At 48.0% G+C, this 7,277-nt stretch overlaps 1 long non-coding RNA gene across 1 annotated transcript; it reads left to right on the forward strand.

Moving 5' to 3' along the window:
* The first annotated feature begins 5,859 nt into the window (after positions 1–5,859).
* Positions 5,860–7,038, forward strand: LOC120672720. Its single transcript, XR_005674261.1, has 2 exons — positions 5,860–6,541; positions 6,617–7,038. It is a non-coding gene; the product is annotated as an uncharacterized LOC120672720 (long non-coding RNA).
* Positions 7,039–7,277: the final 239 nt, after the last annotated feature.

Raw genomic sequence — 7,277 nt, forward strand, 5'->3', positions numbered from 1 at the left:
GCCGAACCACGTTACATGACCATGTCTACTCGGGAGTTTGCATCCCTCTTGCCCTTACCTCTTTACTTACCATATTACGTTTCCGCATTTACTCTATCTTGCGTGCCTTCACTTTCCTAGTTAGTTTGATTAGGATTGGCTATAGGTTGTAAGTCTTTTGGGGTAAGTAGAGAGTAGTTTAGATAAACCTTAGTCATAACTAGCATGCGTAGGACGTGTTAGGTTTATCTTATGCAAGTAGTTTGAGCCCTAGGTTAGAAAGCGAATTAGCGACCCTATTCACCCCCTCCCCCTCTAGGGTCGAACACCCCGGTGATCCTTACACGAGAACCTATGACGAACCTAGAATTTTTGTCATAGATGGGATCTGTTTAATGACGAAATTCAAAATGTCATGCGCAAAAACGTCATAGATGCTACTATTTCTACTTTTGGTCTAAGTAGTGTCATAGTTCTTCTCACGAAGAGCCCAAGCAGTGGCTTCTTCATTCTGTCCCCTCACGGGTTTTTCTGGTTCTTTTGGTGCTGGCGTTCTGATGGCCAAATTCTATATTGCCTATCGCCAGAGCAATCTAAAATTTGTGAGGACAACAATAAATGCATGTATCAATTTAAATTAGAGCCTGTTGGCGGTCGTTTTCAATGATTTGTTCCGCCAACATTCCTTCAGATTTCAGGCTCTCAGGACCATAATACACCAATTTTCACTAACATTATTGAGTTGCATGAGTTTTGGTGCACTTGTGATTTCAGAAACACAACATACAAAATCGAGCCAAAACAGGAGAAATCCCAGGCCGGCCGGCCTACCTCTGATCAATTTCACCGTGCAACTTCTCGGAGATGGTCCTGAGCAAGATTTCAAGCAAAGATCAAGTGCTTGACATGATTGCAATCAATCAAGATCGAAAGGCATGAACCAAGTCTATTCGGGTCCACAATCAGTGACAAACAACTCAACCAAGGCCCCAACTGACTTGAGGAGCATCACAAGACCCTGGATCAACATGACACGACAACGGAGGGCCGAGATGTGCCAGAGCTAGGCCGACCGGCCTAGGTGAGGCTGGCCAGCCTAAGAGTCACGTGGAAAATGCCGCGCAGCTCACAGCTGACTCCAGGAGAGAATCCAAGCCATCCAGAGGAAGGTCGGTGCCAGATGGCACAATCCCCAGGCCGGCCGGCCTAGGGGAGGCCGGCCAGCCGGCCCCACTTGTCATCCTCTGCAGCTCCCCCTTGGCATGGAAGTTAAGATCAACCGCCTTACCGGCTTACAACCGACGCCAACCTCTGAACCGACCTTGAAGCACTATAAATAGAGCTGACTCTCTCACTTGTAACACACACCATCCACTTGAGAGAAGTGTTCACTCTTGAATTCTCTTTGTATTAGAATAGGGAGAGAGTGAGGTGAGAAGCTTTGGTGCAAACCAAGCTTAAAGGAGCGGACTCGAGTTCTCGTCTTTGAGTAATATATTCACCTCGGAGGAATATATCTTTGAGTAAGTTTCTCGTCTCACTTCAATTTCTCGCTAGCTTTACTTTCTGCAATAGTTACTTGTTTAACTACTTTCTTTGATCTGCGGGATCCTAAGTCTGTGTAAGTAGCAAGTTCTACTTATCTGAGGTTGCTTTCTATCTAAGTACAAGGTAGGAGCAAGTAGCTCGATAGTCGTGGGCATGGTGCCCAAACTTGGTTAGCTATCTCAGGTTGTGTTCCACCCCACGGTACCATTGTGGTAGGCAACAGGTGGTGACAGCCATGTCCGTCCCTCGTAGTCCACCACGTTCGGGTGTTTTCATAGCAGTAGTGTCGACTGCCATTGGACTCCCTTCTCACCCCAGTCTGAGTCCTTCCCTGAGGCCGCCGAAGCAGATCGAGTTAGTAGTTAGCTTGTCGCTAGGTAGAATAGTAAGTTATCTGGAGTTAGACCCTCTTCTCTCTTACCTTTTCTCTTTTGGTGTGTCCGGTTGAGTAGTTCTAGATTTGGTCAAAGCTTTACCGTTCCTTGGATTCGATATCCCAAGTATACTCCCTGGTGAAGGCTACATCGGTCTCTGTACGCTTGCGGAGTAATTCGTTTAGGCTAAGGAGTGCCAACAAGCTTTCTGGCGCCGTTGCCGGGGAACGGTAGCAACACTAGATTTAGAGTTAGTCAGCCGTACAACTTTCCATCTTACCCATGGTGTTTTCTCCTAGTTATCCGGTAGTTCTATCTAGCGAGTATTTGGAACCACCACCATCCTGCCATCCCATACTATCTGATGGTTACGAGATCCATCCCAGTCTCGTAGCCATGGTTCGCGCTTAGTCCTTCTCTGGTAGAGAGGACGAATGCCCCTATGCTCACTTGCAGGTCTTCGAAGAGAATTGTTATCTTCTGATTATACCCGGTATGACTCAACACACCCTACGGTGGAAGCTATTCCCATTCTCTCTAACGGGAGGAGCAAGACTTTGGTACAACCAGACTGCAAGAGGAGTTGGAGGAGATTGGATACAACTAAAGGACGAGTTCTGCTTGTTCTTCTATCCTATCTCCAAGGTGATTGCTCATCGAAATCAACTAACGACAATTGCACAAGGAGATGAGTTACTTGGAGTAGCGTGGGTTAGATTCATGCATCTGATAGAATCCGGGCCACCACATCACATCCCGGAGGAAATACTGATGCAACATTTTATCTACGGTCTCAAGCCGTAGAGTGCACATTTCCTAAATGTGTCCTCCGAGGGGTAGGTCATGTACAAAACAGTGGCCGAAATCAGGAGTCTCTTGAAGAAGGTCCTAAACAGCACCGAATATACTGGCATATATGACGATCCACCAGAGACAGTAGAGCAGCCCTACAAGACGCAGCAACTTCAGTTCCTATCAGCTGCATCCTCTCCACCTCCACCATATATAGAGGAAATCACTGAACCACCAAAGACCTCAGATCAAGAGCCCCTCCATGAAGATATACCGATGTTCATACCAGACCTCTTCACAAAAGAGAAATGCTTGGAGCTCGGCAATGTTTCAGGCATGCCGAAGGAGCATAAGTGTGTATGCTTGAGATCTGTGGCGTTCATTCCAGAAGCATCATCGCAGATAGAGGGTCTTTCTGCGATTATCAGTAAGGAATAAACAGAGGAAGCAGAGGCCAGTAGTAGTATCATTGTAAGGTTCACCGGGGTGTCCGACCCTAGAGGGGGAGGGGGTGAATAGGGTCGCTAATCGCTTTCTATCCTAGGGCTCAATCTATTTGCATAAGATAAACCTAACACGTCCTACATATGCTAGTTATGACTAAGATTTATCTATGCTACTCTCTACTTACCCCTAAAAGACTTGCAACCTATAACCAATCCTAATCAAACTAACTAGGAAAGTAAAGGCACGCAAGATAGAGCAAATGCAGAAATGTAATACGATAAGTAAAGAGGTAAGGGAGAGAATATGCAAACTCCCGTGAAGACACCAAGACACACGATTTAACGTGGTTCGGTTAGGATACCAAGTCACTCCCTACATCCACGGCCACTTGTCCAACACGAACAAGTATGATGCCGAGTCTCTTCGCTTGATCATCGTCTTGCGTTCGCCACCAAGGCTTCCGGCAAGCAAAGGCTAAGTGGCGCCAAGTCATCAAGACAAGGCCACCACCACCGTCTCTCTCAAAGCGTCACCAACGGCACCATCTTCACTATTGGAGATTCTCACCAAGAGGGGTCTCCTTCCACGCACAAAGTGTCGTTGCCTCTCCACACCAAGTCGGAGGGTCACACGACGAGTACACGATTGCTTGCCGCAGCAAGACTTTGCTCAAGGGAGCTCTCGCAAGAACTAATCCCTATACAGGTGCACAAAGCACTCTCTCAAAGCTTCTCACAAGCTAGATATGACACTAAGTTTTGCTAGGATGGTTGGAGATGTTAGTTTGCTTGGGCAACACTTCCTTCAGCTTTTCTGGCGTCCAACCATATGCAGCAACCGGCCTTGGGGGGTATATATAGCCCACACACCCCAAAAGAGCCGTTGGAAAAGTGGCTGACAAAAAGCGCTATCACCGGTTAAACCGATGATCCACTTTGTGTCATCACCGGTTTAACCGGTAAGCACCTTTTTCCAACTTGCCATTATACTTCAACGGCTACCTTAATCAACTGACATAATCAACCGCTGAATGCATCTTCATCGCCGGTTTAACCGGTGCATGTAACTGTCCTAGAGTTCCCAAAAACCAACTCTCTGGACAACTACACCAACGTAATTGACCGGTGTATCATCGGTTCAACCGATGTATGCATTTCTCTTGGTCTTCTTCTGCCGTTGCACCGATGTATTCAATATCTTCATCGTCGGTTCAACCGATGCAAAACCCTAGCCTCAGCTTCTGGGTTCATTGCACCGGTGAGTACAATTTGCTCATCATCGGTTTAACCAGTGATAGCAAAATGTCTCTGTCTTGTTTGTTTTGACTTGATTTCTTCACGGTCTCTTCTATTCTTTGTCCTTTGGACCGAAGAGGTTTCAGGGCGCTGCCTTGTGACCCGCGAGGGGCGGCTCCCCCTCGACCCCCGTCCGCTACGCCTATCTTCTCTTTGTCATCACTTGAACCTAAAAGCCTGATAATGGTCATCTTAACAATCATATTAGTCCAAGTGTTGTGTGTGTCATTAATCGCCAAAATATTATATTGAAATATGGCATGAGATGTCATTTTCGCTACAATCATCTAGATCTACCACCGACCCAGAATACTCCTCTGTTCTATTGGGGACGCCGTACCACAAGAAACCTTTTACGATCCGAGGGTCGGGGTGAATGTGATGTCCAAAACTTTGGCAAATCACATTGCATCAGAAGAACCGCTGACCTTGTCTCGTAAGCACCTGAAGTGGATCGACGACCAGATAGTGGAAAGTCAAGGAATTCTGCGAGTGGTGCCCATGAAAATGAGCACCAATAAGGTCTTCCTGGATTTCCACGTCTTCGATATCCCAGAAGGTGAAGAGTTCGTCTTGATCGGATGGCCAATAGAACCACTTGTTAACCCAAATGAAGACCGAGCAACGCTCGAGGTTAAGGTTGGCAAAGAAAAGATCCCGGTCAGTCTAGTCCGTTCATGCAACACCATTACAGAGGCTAGACCGGAGCAAGACCTATTGGAGAAAGCAGTGAACATCAGTCAGGAAGAGCAAACTCAGCCCATTCCCGAAGAAAATGTCTCACACTTCACCCAGAAATCAGATCCGACCGGCAAGAGTAAGCTTGAAGGACTAGACAGGCAATCAGAGGGGGGTGTGAATGGGAGCCTTTAAAAAATTCTCCAAGAGAACAACGCCTATGTCCCGAATTCAATCCAGACGCACCCTCTTCTAGCCGCCAAGGTAACACTAGCCAACACGTGACGAGTTCACCTAGGAACGGTTAGGAAAAGCTCGACGCAAAATAGAAGCAAGTGAAAAGTAATTTACTCAAGCAAGGCGCAACGCAAAACGGAAGCTCGCAAAAATTGTTGGTAAATAAAAAACGTTCACTCAAAACTCCGAGCAAAGAGCACAAACTAATTTGCTAGCAGCAAACATAGATTCAACAGGTCACGTCCACAAGCTCATGTTCATTTGGTGAAAAAGCTAAACCATTTCTCAACTATCAGCCAAAACAAGCAAGTAGAATCAAGACTATTAGATAAGCAAACTACTACCCCCGTGCAACCGTGCAAACTATGCACCTGGACCGTAGATTCTCCATCCGATGCCTACAGCTCCACATGCGCCCTTTTTTGCAAATTAACGCCCGCCGGCTTTTTGAGTTTTTGCAATAACCCCCCACCCCACCCCCTGGCATGCCCGAGCCGGCTCCTCTGTTCGTCAACACCGAGCTGCCCGAGACAGGCTCACAGACCTCACGCGAATCCGGTCCTCCCCCTAGGCCCTAGTGCTTCGTCGTATGCCGCCGCCGGCCTGGCTGCTCGGCGCCGTCCTTGCTCCTCTGCGACGCCACCACCGGCCGGGCTCGGAGCGCCACCCCTGCTCGCCCGCACCCGCGCCGCCAGCGAGGGCGCCGCCGGAGGCCGGTCTCGCAGCGCCGCCCCTACTCGCCCGCCCCCGCGCCGCCGGCGAGGGCGCCTCCGCAGGCCGGGCTCGCAGCGCCACCCCTGCTCGCCCGCACCCACGCTGCCGGCGAGGGCGCCGCCGCAGGCCGGGTTCGTAGCGCTGACCCTGCTCGCCCGCCCCCGCGCCGCCAGCGAGGGAGCCTCCACAGGCCGGGCTCGCAGCGCCGCCCCAACTGCCTCCGGGCTCTGCGTGGCGTTCCAGGTCGATGCCTTTCAAATTCTCTTCTGCATCCACTCTGCTCAGCTCGTCCGTGTTCAATCCTGCCCTCTCTGTTCTGATGGCCATTTCAATTCCCCCCATCCGCTTTCAAGCCATTCTGTTCTTTGGTTGGAGCCAGCGCCAAGGTCGCCTCAAGAGATGGTATTCCCGACAGCCTCTCCATTGACAAGAACTCAATCAGAAGTAGAACCGAAGGAGTACAATGGATCAAAGACAGTAAGTGCACTCTTTGTTTTCCTGTTGGCTGTTGCTGGTTTTTATTGACCAGGTTGTTTTCCTGTGGTGTCACAGTGGATCAAAGCACTGAATCTCCAAGGAGTCCATACGAAGATCAAGACAACCGAAGGATGGATCTTCTCACAGGCAGTTCAGCATGTCTATTTGACTTTACCATGGTGACTAGCACGGGATTGCAAAGCCTCTGTGTAATGATAGGCCTGATGAATTATGTGTAATGTCTGAACAAAAGGATGTATTGTGCAGACGCATCCTCGCTGTAAACGGCATCTGAATATATTCAGTGTGTAATTCAGTACATAGGTTTGATTTATTATGTGTATCTGAATATATTCAGTGTGTAATTCAGTACATAGGTTTGATTTATTATGTGTAATGCCTCTCCGAAAGGATGGATTGGCAATGGCAATTGTGCCTTCTGTGTAATGAACTTGTGTGTTGAGAATGAAAATGAATGAAATATGTTTCACAATCCAGTTTATCTTGTGCAATTGTGCCTGAAATTCTGCAGAGTGCTGTAATGAAATTGTGCAAGCTGAAAATTGTGCATGTAGTCTGAACATAATCAGTCATGACAAAATTATGCATTCTGAAAATCAATTGTTCAGCATGCACAATGCAAGCCGATAATGAAATTGTGCATGTAGTCTGAACATAATCAGTCATGACAAAATTATGCATGCTGAAAATCAAATGTTCAGCATAAATGCAACCT

Source organism: Panicum virgatum, chromosome 2K (assembly GCF_016808335.1).
Source record: "Panicum virgatum strain AP13 chromosome 2K, P.virgatum_v5, whole genome shotgun sequence".
In the NCBI taxonomy this organism is placed as follows: Eukaryota; Viridiplantae; Streptophyta; class Magnoliopsida; order Poales; family Poaceae; genus Panicum; species Panicum virgatum.